The following is a 16,236-nucleotide window of genomic DNA, read 5'->3' on the forward strand; positions in this document are numbered from 1 at the left end:
AAGGGCCCAGGAGGAGGTCGATCGCCGGGTGGCCGAGGCTCGTGCGGATCTTGAGGGTAGGTATGACCTGAAGCTGAAGCGAATTGAAGACGAGGCTGCGGGCAGCACTGCCGCCCTCAAGTCTAAGCTGGCTGAGGCGGAGCGGCGAGAGGAGGCCGCCGCAGCCGCCCTGGTCTCGGTGCAGGCCGAGCTAGCTTCCGCCCGCGCCGAGCTGCTCCCTCTTCAGCAGCGGGTTATCGACGCCGAGGCCATTGCGCGGCAGAACAGGGAGGAAGTGCTTCAGCGGCGGACATTGGAGCACGTGCACACCCCCATGCTCCAGGGTCTTAGGAACAGGGCCAACACCGCGCTGGGCCACATCTGCGACGAGAATGCCCCTCATCCCCACGCGGGCGACTACGCCAGTCACCTTCGCTTCTTCACCGAGGTGGTGGCGCACCTGGAGAACCATTCCGAGAGGGCTCGCCAGCTTGTTGAAGAGAGGAGTCGCAACTTGCTCGGACGCACGTTCTCCCGCGTCTTCCGCCATCTCCAGAACACCTACCAGGACTTTGACTTTGACACCGCCATCGCTCCCATTCCGCAAGCCATCCGGGGCGACCTGGCGCGGTGGGTGGAGGACAATGTGGACGTGCTGGTCAGGGCCTTCGCTTCTGAAGCCGTGCGGTGGTGGTTGCGGCAGACGAAGGCGACGTGGTCGACGACGGTGATGGTGGCGCCGTCGAAGGTGATGATGAAGCCGGCGGAGGTGACGAGGATGCTAGCGACGCGTCCGAAGGCGATGCGGCGAGCGACATGTCTGACTGATTCCCGCGTTTCCCAGCTGTCCGTCCTGCACGCAGAGGCTCGGGAGTGGCCCTAGAGGTTGTGAGAGCATTTTTGGAGGCGAAGCCCCTCATGTAAATATATTACTGCCTCTATCTTTTTAGGCCGAGCGGAATATGTGTCTTCATGAACTCACATATCCTGGGGTAAGTTTGTTGTTGTTGCGGCTTACCTTAGCCTGGATGAGCCCCGTACTGGTTTGGGAGCTTGCGTGTTCCGGGAAGCTCCTGAGAAGCCTATCGACACACCCGTGGGGGCCGCGTGATGGGCAAGCACTAGCCGTGGCGTGTCATGTGCGTGGCGCGTGTGCGCTGTGCCTAACCCCGCTCGCAAGGAGCTCGTGAGGGGGAAGCGACAAGCGCGAACTCCAGATTAAGGCAAGAACCAGATAGCAAGAAATTGCTTAAACGAGAAAAGGCACCCCCGCGCACATCAATGAAATTTCAACCTCAACTTAAATCCAAATCCAGAAGGCAAAGCTACAGAAAAGAGACCCAAAGCAAATGGCCGCGTCCGGCGCCTAGTCTAGTCTTCTTGTCTTCGAGTCTTCTCACCAGCGCGGAGCTAAGTGCTGCCACTAGGACGTGGGAGGGAGCCCCCGAGGCCCGAGCGCAGCACTCCTGAGGCTCCGGGGCGTGTACAGCCCCACTCATTATTACATGAGAGTGTCAAGAGCGGAGACCTTCATAGGCGTGAGCCTTACTTCATATCGCCAAACGAGGGCCCCGCCTTGCGCCACCCTCTACCACCGTTGGGACGACCGTAAACTAGGACGGCACCAAAGGGGGCAAAGGGGACACCAGCGACGCCCTCGGCGACCATGAGTGCTCTGCCGGGGGAGGGCTCGCCGGCGCCTCCCCGGCAGAGGGCCTGCCTCCGGGTAACGCCTTGCTCCGTGCGATGCGGGGAGGGGCCTTGCTCCTGGCTCCTCCCGCGCAGCCCCCTAGTGGGTCTCTCCTGATGGGGCGGACATCGCCGTGCCAGAACCATCGTTGGTGCTGTGACCTGATTCACTTGCGACTCATGGTTAGCGTAAGCTTTCCCCTGAGAGATTAGTGGTACCCTGTATCTGTCGTCGACGGCTCGGTTGGTGGGGCTCTATGGCGGCTCCTAGAAGGCCTCAGCTCCTAACGCCTCCTCCTCCCAACCTGGTCCAAGGAACGAGCCAGGGTCGTCCTCCGGTGTGTACTCCTGGTCCATCATGCGGGGCACGTAGGCCTCCGAGGCCGCTGCCCTGAAGACCTCGCCGAAGTGCCCCATGCTCCATGTCGCCTGACCTGTTACGCCGTCTTGACGATGGTAGGGCAGTGCTCTGATGGGGCCGTGTGCGGCAACGCTCATGCCCGCACCCATCTGGGGTGGTGCGGGCGCAACAGGGCGCCCTCCACCATGGATCGCATTGATGTCGACGAGGCCCGCGGGCGCACCCGGGAGCACGCGGGCGCGGTGAGGCCCGCCGTAGGATCCGGCCGTTGCCTAAGGCGTGAGCTGGTAGCAGGAGGGCGGTGCTCCCGTGGCCGCTGCGTCCAATAGCTTGGCGACGCGTTGCAGCAGTGCATCCCGGCCGCTATCCATCAGTCGGCACCGCAGCAGCTCCAGCGCCACCGTGAGTACAGCCCGCATGTTCGCCTGCTCCCGCCGGGTGTGTGGTGCCGTTGCCGCGGCGTGGCTTGCGGCCCTTGCAGCGGCTCGCGCCTGTCGTGGAGTAAGGGTGGACGGCGCCTGGACGCGCCGCCCGCGCCCGACAGCGTTAGGTGGGGCTCGTGCCGCCTGGAGCATGGGGTTGAGGTTTTCTTGGGCAGGCGGCGCCGCGCGGGCTGGCCAGGATGCCCAGCTGTTGGCGTCGGTCCTTGGGTCGCCGGACATCGGAACCGCGGAGCGTTGGTGGATCAATTGGCGGGGAAGAGGTTCCGACGCACCCCTACCTGGCGTGCCACATGTCGGATCTCGGGTTCCGGCAAAACCCTTAAGGTTCGAACTCTGGGGTGCGCGCGAAGATCTCTCACTTACAGATCACGCCCTCACTCACTTCGTGATCTCTAGGCTAGCTCGACGAACTCACAACACAAGGGACACAAGATTTATACTGGTTCGAGCCACCGTTGTTGTATAATACCCTACTCCAGTGTGGTGGTGGTGGATTGCCTCTTGGGCTAGGGACGAACAGTACAAGGGGAAGAACAGCCTCCTGAGGCGAGGTGTTCTTGTGCTTGGTGAACTTGTGTGGGTGTGAGGATTCGATCAGCTCAGGCTTCGTTTTCTCTACTGTGGTAGCTAGCCCTATTTATAGAGGCCCTGGTCCTCTTCCCAAATATTGAGCGGGAAGGGATCCCACAACGACCAATTTGAAAGGGGACAGCTAGTACAGCTTATCCTGACAAAAGTAGTCTTCGCCTGCCAAAGGCTCTGGTGGTGACGCCGCCTTGGGCTCCACAGTGACCTCCGCCCAGCCGTCCTGCTGGTCTTGGTCTCGTTGCACCGATAGAGAAACCTTTGCTTGACGCCTCGGAACTCCTCGCCTGCGCTTGCCTCCTTAGCACCAAAGAGGAAACAAGGACACTGTGCACGCTGGCGCCCACCTGGCGCCCGCCTGGTCTCGATCGTCATGGCTCACGTCACTGGAACCTCGCGAGGTTTGCCTTGCCTTGATCTCTCCGCCCCTCGCGAGCCAGTCTGGTGAGGCCGCTCCCGAGGAGGTCCTGTGTCATCCGCCTTGCGAGGCTTGGCCCCTCGCGAGGGCCTTGAAAGCTTGTTGGTGAAGATGGGCCATACAGGCCTGCTCGCAGAGCCACGCCGTGGGCCGCAGGCAGGCAAGTCTGGGGACCCCCGTTCCTAGGACGCCGATAGGCGGGTCCTGCCGGCTACTTAGTACAGTGGCGACACCACTGATGATGTGTGGTTGGTCGGGATGGCATGGCTACAGTATTGCCGCCTGGCGGGCGATCACTGTAGCCACTCCCCATCTCTTCTGACTAATGGCGCACGGACTTTGAGGGAGGGAGAGGGCCGCCTGCTGGGAGTCGGCTTCCCCTCGAGCCGACTGGTCCTGGCTCGCCGCCTTCTGGCTTCTCACTGACAGGTAGGGCCCACCGCGGGTGGGCCGTACCGACATCCCGTAGTGGGAGCATGGCCTTCTCTGCCATGGGTGATGTCATGGGCTGCGTGACAACAGCGCCGCGTCGGGCGGGGGATGTCCACCCAGTACGCCACACTGTAGGCAGGCTCCGCCCTGGATTCGGGGGTGGCAGACTGTACTGTATCGACGCCCCGTCTCGTTGTCATAACATGGTGCAAACTTCAAGGGGGCGGAGGGGGGCCGTCTCCTGGAAGTCGGCCTCTCTAGAGGCCGACTCCCACCTCAAGGCGGTCTTCGGGGAACTGCCGCCCTCTAGCAGCCGGCCGCTCGGACCAGCCGGCCTTGAGAAGGCGGCTCTTCGCCTTCGAGGCGTGAGGGGCGCAGCTAGCCCCGATGTCTTGAATCACCATGGGGGCAAATGAGGCTACCCGTGGCCATTTACTCCAACAGTCCTGCTATTCCCCCTAAGATGCAGTGGAGCCACCCCAACAGCCAAAAATTGATGAAATTGTGAGCTCACTGGATGAAAAAGATGACAAGGAGAGCGAAGAACAAAGGGAAGAAGAGCGGATTAGCTACCCGTTCCCACCTTCTAATGAGAGTAACTCTTCAACTCATACATTGTTTAATTTCCCTTCGTGCTTACCGAAGGATGAACGCTATGATAATTGTTATGATCCGATTGATTCATTTGAAATATCCCTTTTTGATGATGCTTGTGTTGGGGAATGTAGCACGCAATTTCAAAAAAATTCCTACGCTCACGCAAGATCTATCTAGGAGATGCATAGCAACGAGAAGGGGAGAGTGTGTCCACATACCCTCATAGACCGAAAGCGGAAGTGTTAGCTTAACGCGGTTGATGTAGTCGAACGTCTTCTCGATCCAACCGATCAAGCACCGAACGTACGACACCTCTGAGTTCTGCACACATTTAGCTCGATGACGTCCCTCGAACTCTTCATCCAGCAAAGTGTTGAGGGAGAGTTCCATCAGCACGACGGCATGGTGACGGCACGGTGAAGTGATCCGCGCAGGGCTTCGCCTAAGCACTACGTGAATATGATCGGAGGCGTAAACTGTGGAGGGGGGGCGCCACACACGGCTTGGAACAATTGATGTGTGTTAGAGGCGTCCCCCACCCCCGTATATAAAGGATGGAGAGGGGAGGAGGCCAGCCCTAGGTGCGCCAGAAGTAGGAGGAGTCCTACTTGGGATCCTAGTAGGATTTGACCCTCCTTCCTTTTAACAGAGGGGGAAAGGGGGAAGGAGAGAGAGAGAGAGGGAGAAGGAAAGGTGGCGCCACCCCCTCCCCTAGTCCAATTCGGACTCCTCCCTTGTGGGGGGCGCACCACCCCTATGTGGGCTGGTGTGCCTCCCTCCTATGGCCCATATGACCAATATCTTCCCCCGGGGGGTTCTGGTAACCCCCCGGTACTCCGATATGTACCCGATACATTCCGAAACATTTCCGGTCTCCGAATACTATCATCCAATATATCAATATTTACCTCTTGACCATTCTGAGACTCCTCGTCATGTCCGTGATCTCATCCGGGACTCCGAACAACATTCGGGTCAACAAATCACATAACTCATATAATACAAATCGTCATCTAATGTTAAGCGTGCGGACCCCACGGGTTCGATAACTATGTAGACATGACCGAGACACCTCTCCGGTCAATAACCAATAGCGGAACCTGATACGTCTCCAACGTATCTATAATTTTTTATTGTTCCATGCTGTTTTATTATCAATCTTGGATGTTTTATAATCATTTTACAGTCATTTTATATCATTTTTTGGTACTAACCTATTGACATAGTGCCAAGTGCCAGTTGCTGTTTTTCCATGCTTTTTACATCACAGGAAATCAATATTAGACGGAGTCCAAATGCAGCGAAACTTCATGATGATTTTTTATGGACCAAAAGGAAGAAGTTGGGCCCTGGTTGCACCTGGGGGGAGTCCCGAGGAGGGGATAACCCACCAGGGCGCGCCAGGAGGCCCAGGCGCGCCATGGTGGGTTGTGCCCACCTCGGGTGCCCCTGGACCGCCTCTTTGCTCTATAAATACCCCAAAAAATCCAGAAATCCTAGGGGAGTCGACGCAATATTCATCCAGCCGCCGCAGAGTCCAGAACCACCAGATCCAATCTAGACACCATCTTGGATGGGGTTCACCAGCTCCATTGGTGCCTCTCCGATGATGCGTGAGTAGTTCTTTGTAGAACTTCGGGTCCGTAGTTAGTAGCTAGATGGCTTTCTCTGTCTTGCTGAATTCTCAATACAATGGTCTTTTGGAGATCCATATGATGTAACCCTTTTTGAGGTGTGTTTGTTGGGATCTGATGAACTTCGAGTTTATGATCAGTTATATCTTTTTATATCCATGAAATTTATTTGAGTTTCTTTGATCTCTTATATGCATGATCTCTTATAGCCTCGTATTTCTTCTCCGATATTTGGGTTTTGTTTGGCCAACTTGATCTATTTATCTTGCAATGGGAAGAGGTGCCCGGTAGTGGGTTCGATCTTACGGTGCTTGATCCCAGTGACAGAAAGGGAAATGACACGTATGTATCGTTGCTACTAAGGATAAAAAGATGGGATCTATATCTACGCAATAGATAAATGGATCTTGTCTACATCATGTCATCGTTCTTATTGCATTACTTCGTTTTTCCATGAACTTAATACACTAGATGCATGCTGGATAGCGGTCGATGTGTGGAGTAATAGTAGTAGATGCAGGCAGGAGTCAGTCTACTAATCTTGGACGTGATGCCTATGTAATGATCATTGCCTAGATATCGTCATAATTATTTGAAGTTCTTACAATTGCCCAACAGTAATTTGTTTATCCACCGTTTGCTATTTTTCTCGAGAGAAGCCACTAGCGAAACCTATGGCCCCCCGGGTCTTCTTTTTCATATATTTTCTTGCGATTTAATTTTCCTTTACATTTTTATTCAGATCTATTAAACCAAAAATACAAAAATACTTTGCTGCACCTTATTTTATTTGAGATCTATTATTTCAATCTATTACAAATTTCTGGCATCGTTACCCAAAAGGGATTGACAACCCCTTTAACACGTCGGGTTGCGAGGTGTTGTTATTTGTGTGCAGGTGTTGTTTACGTTGTGTTGCTTGGTTCTCCTACTGGTTCGATAACCTTGGTTTTTTCACTCAGGGAAATACCTATCGTCATTGTGCTGCATCATCCCTTCCTCTTTGGGGAAATACCAACGTAGTCCTAGCAGACATGAGCTTTTCTGGCGCTATAGTCAGAGAGCAATCAGAACCTGGATGTTCATATTGGTTCCTACATATTCTACAAAGATCTTTATCAGTCGTACCGCAATGACAACATACGTAATTCCCTTTGTCATCGGTATGTTACTTGCCCGAGATTCGATCGTCGGTATCTTCATACCTAGTTCGGTCTCTACTTGTTCCGTAATGCATCATCCCGCAACTAACTCATTAGTCACATTGCTTGCAAGGCTTATCATGATGTGCATTACCGAGAGGGCCCACAGATACCTCTCCGATACTCGCAGTGACAAATCCTAATCTCGATCTATGCCAACCCAACAAACACCTTCGGAGATACCTTTAGACCATCTCTGTAATCACCCAGTTGCGTTGTGACGTTTGATGGCACACAAGGCATTCCTCCGGTATCCGGGAGTTTCATAATCTAATAGTCAAAGGAATATGTATATGACATGAAGAAAGCTATAGCAATAAAATAGAACAATCATTATGCTAAGCTAATGGATGGGTTTTGTCCATCACATCATTCTCCTAATGATGTGATCTCGTTCATCAAATGACAACTCATGTCTATGGTTAGGAAACTTAACCATCTTTGATTAACGAGCTAGTCTAGTAGAGGCTTACTAGGGACACGGTGTTTTGTCTATGTATCCACACAAGTATCAAGTTTCCAGTTAATACAATTCTAGCATGAATAATAAACATTTATCATGATATAAGGAAATATAAAATAACAACTTTATTATTGCCTCTAGGGCATATTTCCTTCAGCTTGCTATGCTTGTGGCCAAGATTCCAATATGAATTATGTTTATGGAGATGAACTTGCTATAGTTCCTTATGTTAAGAATGAAATTGTTGCTATTGCACCCACACATGATAGTCCTATTATATTTTTGAATTCTCCAAACTACACTATATCAGAGAAGTTTGTTCTTATTAAGGATTACATTGATGGGTTGCCTTTTACCATTGCACATGATGATTTTGATGAATATAATATGCATGTGCTTGCTGCTCCTACTTGCAATTATTTTGAGAGATGAACTACATCTCCGCCTCTCTATGTTTCCAATATGATAAAATTGCAAGAAACTTCTTATGCTATGTATTGGCCTTTACTTGATGTTCATGAATTGTTCTTGTATGACATGCTGATGCATAGGAAGTGAGTTAGACTTCGTCATTGCATGATATATGTTGCTTTGTGCTCACTACTAAATGCCTAATCATTGTTAATTGAAATTGGCTTTAATATACCTTGGGATCCTGGTGGATCCATTACTTGAGCACTTTATGCCTAGCTTAAAGAAAGCGTTGCCAGGGAGACAACCCGGAAGTCTTTGAGAGTCATTTATTTCCATTGAGTGCTTTTGTAAAGTTTAAAAACAAAAAAATATAGAGGGGAACTTAAAACTTCACAAAAGGAAAAGTGAAAGTGAGAGGGACGAGCATTGTCAAAGTGGGAGCTAGCCTTGAACTTTGTTCATGCTCATGGAAACTTTGTGAATCTTAATTATAGAAACTTTTCAACAAAAATAACTATCCCCTTGTACAAATCCATTGTAATCTACTCATCCTAAAGGCAAATCTTGGCACACTAATTTTACAAAGCTTGTTGGTATGTGTGGTGCAAAGACAGAAACTTTGGTTGTAGTGCGTTGAAGGAAATATGCCCTAGAGGCAATAATAAAGTTATTATTTATTTCCTTATTTCATGATAATGTTTATTATTCATGCTAGAATTGTATTAACGGGAAACTTAGTACATGTGTGAATACATAGACAAACAGAGTGTCCCTAGTATGCCTCTACTTGACTAGCTCGTTAATCAAAGATGGTTAAGTTTCCTAGCCATAGACATGTGTTGTCATTTGATGAACGGGATCACATCATTAGAGAATGATGTGATGGACAAGACCCATTCGTTAGCCTAGCATTATGATCGTTTCAGTTTCATTGCTACTGCTTTCTTCATGACTTATACATGTTCCTCAGACTATCAGATTATGCAACTCCCGGATACCGGAGGAACACTTAGTGTGCTATCAAACGTCACAACGTAACTGGTTGATTATAAATATGCTCTATAGGTGTCTCCGATGGTGTCTGTTGAGTTGGCATAGATCGAGATTAGGATTTGTCACTCCGAATGTCGGAGAGGTATCTCTGGGCCCTCTCGGTAATGCACATCACTATAAACCTTGCAAGCAATGTGACTAATGAGTTAGTTGCGGGATGATGCATTACGGAACGAGTAAAGAGACTTGCCGGTAACGAGATTGAACTAGGTATGATGATACCGACGATCGAATCTCGGGCAAGTAACATACCGATGACAAAGGGAACAACGTATGTTGTTATGCGGTTTGACCGATAAAGATCTTCGTAGAATATGTATCAGCCAATATGAGCATCCAAGTTCCGCTATTGGTTATTGACCGGAGATGTGTCTCGGTCATGTCTACATAGTTCTCGAACCCGTAGGGTCCGCACGCTTAACGTTCCATGACGATTTGTATTATGAGTTTATGTGATTTGATGACCGAAGGTTGTTCGGAGTCCCGGATGAGATCACGGACATGACGAGGACTCTCGAAATGGTCGAGAGGTAAAGATCGATATATTGGAAGGCTATATTCGGACATCGGAAAGGTTCCGAGTGACTCGGATATTTTTCGGAGTACCGGAGAGTTACGGGAATTCGCCGGGGGAAGTAGTGGGCCTTAATGGGCCATACGGGAAAGGAGAGAAGGGCCTCAAGGGGTGGCCGCGCGCCCCCTCATGGCAAGTTCGAATTGGACTAGGGAGGGGGCGGCGCCCCCCTCTCTTTCCTTCTCCCTCTCCTACTCCTTCCCTCTATCCCCTCTTGGAAAAGGAAGGGGACTCCAACTAGGATTTGGAATCCTAGTTGGACTCCCCCTATAGGCGCACCCCTCCTAGGCCGGCCTCCTCCTCCTCCTCCCTCCTTTATATACGTGGCCAAGGGGGCACCCCAAAGCACAACAGACAATCTCTTAGCCGTGTGCGGTGCCCCCCTCCACAATTTTACACCTCGGTCATATCGTCGTAGTGCTTAGGCGAAGCCCTGCGCCGGTAACTTCATCATCACCGTCACCATGCCGTCATGCTGACGGAACTCTCCCTCGGCCTCAGCTGGATCAAGAGTTCGAGGGACGTCACCGAGCTGAACATGTGCAGATCGCGGAGGTGCCGTGCGTTCGGTACTTGATTGCGAAGACATTCGACTACATCAACCACGTTACTAAACGCTTCCGCTTTCGGTCTACGAGGGTACGTGGACACACTCTCCCCGCTCATTGCTACGCTTCTCCTAGATAGATCTTGCGTGATCGTAGACAAATTTTTGAAATACTACGTTCCCCAACAGTGGCATCCGAGCCAGGTCTATGCGTAGATGTTATATGCACGAGTAGAACACAAAGAGTTGTGGGCGATAATAGTCATATTGCTTATCAGCATGTCATACTTTGATTCGGCGGTATTGTTGGATGAAGCGGCCCAGACCGACATTACATGACCACGTTCATGAGACTGGTTCTACCGCTGTGCTTCGCACACAGGTGGCTAGTGGGTGTCTGTTTCTCCAACTTTAGTTGAATCGAGTGTGACTACGCCCGGTCTTGTTGAAGGTTAAAACAGCACACTTGACGAAAAATTGTTGTGGTTTTTTATGCGTAGGTGAGAACGGTTCTTGCTAAGCCCGTAGCAGCCATGTAAAACTTGCAACAACAAAGTAGAGGATGTCTAACTTGTTTTTGCAGGGCATGTTGTGATGTGATATGGTCAAGACATGATGATATATAAATTGTTGTATGAGATGATCATGATTTGTAAAACTTATCGGCAACTGGCAGGAGCCTTATGGTTGTCTCTTTATTGTATGAAATGCAAGCGCCATGTAGTTGCTTTACTTTATCACTAAGCGGTAGCGATAGTCGTCGAAGCAATAGTTGGCGAGATGACAACGATGCTTCAATGGAGATCAAGGTGTCAAGCCGGTGATGATGGTGATCATGACGGTGCTTTGGAGATGGAGATCAAAGGCACAAGATGATGATGGCCATATCATATCACGTATATTGATTGCATGTGATGTTTATCCTTTATGCATCTTATTTTTCTTAGTACGGCGGTAGCATTATAAGATGATCCCTCACTAAATTTCAAGGTATAAGTGTTCTTCCTGAGTATGCACCGTTGCTACAGTTCATCGTGCCGAGACACCACGTGATGATCGGGTGTGATAAGCTCTGCGTTCACATATAACGGGTGCAAGCCAGTTTTGCACGCGCGGAATACTCGGGTTAAACTTGACGAGCCTAGCATATGCAGATATGGCCTCGGAACACTGAGACCAAAAGGTCGAGCGTGAATCATATAGTAGATATGATCAACATAGTGATGTTCACCATTCAAAGCTACTCCATCTCACGTGATGATCGGACATGGTTTAGTTGATATGGATCACGTGATCATTTAGATGACTATAGGGATGTCTATCTAAGTGGGAGTTCTTAAGTAATATGATTAATTGAACTTTAATTTATCATGAACTTAGTCCTGATAGTATTTGCATAACTATGTTGTAGATCAATAGCTCGCAATGTAGCTCCCCGTTTATTTTTGATATGTTCCTAGAGAAAAATAAGTTGAAAGATGTTAGTAGCAATGATGCGGACTTGCTAGCTCCGTGATCTGAGGATTATCCTCATTGCTGCACAGAAGTATTATGTCCTTGATGCACCGCTAGGTGATGGACCTATTGCAGGACCAGATGCAGACGTGACGAACGTTTGGCAAGCTCGGTATGATGACTACTTGATACTTTAGTGCACCATGCTTTACGGCTTAGAACCGGGACTTCAAAAACGTTTTGAACGCCACAGAGCATATAAGATGTTCCAAGAGTTGAAATTGGTATTTCATACTCATGCCCGTGTCGGGAGGTATGAGACCTCTGACAGTACTTTGCCTACAAGATGGAGGAGAATAGCTCAACTAGTGAGCATGTGCTCAGATTGTCTGGGTACTACAATTGCTTGAATAAAGTGGGAGTTAATCTTCCAGATAAGATAGTAATTGACAAAGTTCTCTAGTAACTATCACCAAGTTACTAGAACTTCGTGATGAACTATAATATACAAGGGATGACGAAAGTAATTCACGAGCTCTTCGCGATGCTGAAATCGGCGAAGGTAGAAATCAAGAAATAGCATCAAGTGTTGAGGGTTAACAAGAGCACTAGTTTCAAGTAAAAGACAAAGGGATAGAAAGGGAACTTCAAGAAGAATGACAAGCAAGTTGTCACTCCTGTGAAGAAACCCAAAGCTAGACTCAAGCCTGAAACTGAGTTCTTCTACTGCAAAGGAAATGGTCACTGGAAGTGGAACTGCCCTAGATACTTGGCGGATAAGAAGGATGGAAAAGTGAACAAAGGTATATTTGATATACATGTTATTGATGTGTACTTTACTAGTGTTTATAGCAACCCCTCGGTATTTGATACTGGTTCAGTTGCTAAGAGTAGGAACTCGAAATAGGAGTTGCAAAATAAACAGAGACTAGTTAGGGGCGAGGTGATGATGTGTGTTGGAAGTGATTCCAAGGTTGATAAGATCACCATCACACACTCCCTTTACCTTCGGGATTGGTGTTGGACCTAAATAAATGTTATTTGGTGTTTGCGTTGAGCATGTATATGATTGGATCATGTTTATTGCAATACTGTTATTCATTTAAGTCAAAGAATAATTGTTGTTATATCTACATGAATAAAACCTTCTATGGTCATACACTCAATATAAATGGTTTATTGAATCTCGATCAAAGTGATACACATATCCATAATATTGATGCCAAAAGATGCAAAGTTAATAATGATAGTGCAACTTATTTATGGCATTGCCATTTAGGTCATATTGGTGTAAAGCGCATGAAGAAACTCCATGGTGATGGGCTTTTGGAATCGCTTGATTATGAATCACTTGATGCTTGCGAACCATGCCTCATGGGCAAGATGACTAAGACTCCGTTCTCCAGAACAATGGAGCGAGCAACTGACTTATTGGAAATAATACCTGCTGATGTATACGGTCCAACGAGTGTTGAGGCTCGCGGCGGGTATCGTTATTTTCTGACATTCACATATGATTTGAGCAGATATGGGTATATCTACTTGATGAAACAGAAGTTTGAAACATTTGAAAAGTTCAAAGAATTTCAGAGTGAAGTGGAAAATCATCGTAACAAGAAAATAAAGTTTCTAGGATCTGATCATGGAGACAAATATATGAGTTACGAGTTTGGTCTTCATTTGAAACGATGTGGAATAGTTTCGCAACTCACGCCACCTGGAACACCACAGCGTAATGGTGTGTCCGAACGTCATAACCGTACTTTATTAGATATGGTGCGATCTATGATGTCTCTTACCGATTTACCACTATTGTTTTGGGGTTATGAATTGGAGACAGCTGCATTCACGTTAAATAGGGCACCATCTAAAATCCGTTGAGACAACACCATATGAACTGTGGTTTAGCAAGAAACCTAAGCTGTCGTTTCTTATAGTTTGGGGCTGCGATGCTTATGTGAAAAAGCTTCAACCTGATAAGCTCAAACCCAAATCGGAGAAATGTGTCTTCATAGGATACCCAAAGGAAACTGTTGGGTACACCTTCTACCACAGATCCGAAGGCAAGATCTTTGTTGTTAAGAGTGGATCCTTTCTAGAGAAGGAGTTTCTCTCAAAAGAAGTGAGTGGGAGGAAAGTAGAACTTGATGAGGTAACTGTACCTTCTCCCGAATTGGAAAGTAGTTCATCACAGAAATCAGTTCAAGTTATTCCTACAACAATTAGTGAGGAAGCTAATGATGATGATCATGAAACTTCAGATCAAGTTACTACCGAACCTCGTAGGTCAACCAGAGTACGGTCCGCACCAGAGTGGTACGGTAATCCAGTTCTAGAAGTCATGTTACTAGACCATGACGATCCTACGAACTATGAGGAAGCGATGATGAGCCCAGATTCCGCAAAATGGCTTGAGGCCATGAAATCTGAGAAGGGATCCATGTATGAAACAAAGTATGGACTTCGGTGGACTTGCTCGATGATCGGCAAGCCGTTAAGAATAAATGGATCTTCAAGAGGAAGACGGACGCTGATGGTAGTGTTACTATCTAAAAAGCTTGACTTGTCGCGAAAGGTGAGGGAGTCCTGGACTAAGGGCTCCTCGAGCGTCCGGCCTGTTATCCATAGGCCGGACTGATGGGCTGTGAAGACATGAAGGCCGAAGACTACACCCGTGTCCGGATTGGACTCTATTTGGCGTGGAAGGCAAGCTTGACGACCGACTATGAAGATTCCTTCGTATGTAACCGACTCTATGTAACCCTAGATCCCTCCGGTGTCTATATAAACCGGAGGGCGTAGTCCGGATAGGACACATTGATTACCATAGTCATACAGGCTAGACTTCTAGGGTTTAGCCATTACGATCTCGTGGTAGATCAACTCTTGTAATACTCATATTCATCAAGATCAGTCAAGCAGGAAGTAGGGTATTACCTCCATAGAGAGGGCCCGAACCTGGGTAAAAATCGTGTCCCCCGTCTCCTGTTACCATCGATCCTAGACGCACAGTTCGGGACCCCCTACTGGAGATCCGCCGGTTTTGACACCGACATTGGTGCTTTCATTGAGAGTTCCACTGTGCCGTCGGCAAAAGCTTCGATGGCCCCTTCAATCGTCGATAATGACGCTGTCCAAGGAGGAACCTTCCTCCCCAGACAGATTTTTGTGTTCGGCGGCTTCGTACTGCGGGCCAACTCGCTTGGCCATCTGGAGCAGATCGATAGCTACGCCCCTGGCCACCAGGTAAGATTTGGGAGCTTGAACTATGTTGCGGATACGCGTGGAGACTTGATCTTCAATGGATTTGAGACCACGGCGATCGCTCCCCCTCGCTCCGATGAACATGACTTAAATCTGTAATCGGACCAGATTCAGGAGATGGTTCCCATAACTGCTACGGCCTTAGATCCGGAGCAGATAGCACCATCCGAAGCCACAGAGTTTGCGGCGTTGGAACCGCACACAGACTCAACACCAGGCAATGTCAGCGTCAACGGAATTCCGAACCACGCACTCCCCCGGTCACCGAGTTGGATCGGTTATCAATCTTCGAGTTCAGCGCCGCAGATATCTTCCAACACTCGCCCTTCGGCGATGTGCTGAATTCATTGAAAAACCTGTCCCTAGCGGAGAACTCGCGGCCGAACTATGTCCGATTCGATCTAGAGGCCGATAATGGGGAATTTCGCTTCCCACCCACCACCCACTTCATAGCCACTGTCGACGACTCAACCGACATGCCTGGTTATGGCTCCGAAGACACTGGCGGTATAGACGACAATGCCGACAAGGAGCAAGGTCAAGACCCGCCAGTCACCGGACGTGGGACGACCACCCCTTCGTAGAATGTGTACATGGTTGATACAACTAAAAAAGCTCGCGACGATGACAAAGGAGATCCAGTTGAGAATAAACCTCCTGGGAAACAGTCTAAGAACCGGCGCCCTAAACACAGCTCCAAGTCACATCGCAGCAACGCTGGCACCGGAGAAAATAGTACTCCGGACGCCGCCAAAAACAATGAAGACCCTGTTGGAGCAAGATCCGAACAGGAGGAACAGGAAAACGGGCAAGCTAGCCCCAATGAACAGGCCCTACCCAGCGACATTTTGGAGGACGACAACTACCTCCCGCTCTCTGAAGATGAGGTAAGCCTCGGCGACGAAGACTTCATCATACCCGAAGGGCCCCTCGAGCAGGAGTGCTTCAAGCGTAGACTAATAGCTACTGCAAGGAGCCTGAAAAAGAAGCAGCAGCAGCTTCAAGCTGACCAAGACCTACTCGACGATAAATGGACCGAAGTCCTGGTCGCCGAAGAATACGGCCTTAGTGGCCTAGCCAAAAGCTACCCAAAGCACAGATTGCTATACCAGTCCGACGACGGGGC

The sequence above is a fragment of the Aegilops tauschii genome, chromosome 5 (assembly GCF_002575655.3).
Source record: "Aegilops tauschii subsp. strangulata cultivar AL8/78 chromosome 5, Aet v6.0, whole genome shotgun sequence".
NCBI lineage: Eukaryota > Viridiplantae > Streptophyta > Magnoliopsida > Poales > Poaceae > Aegilops > Aegilops tauschii.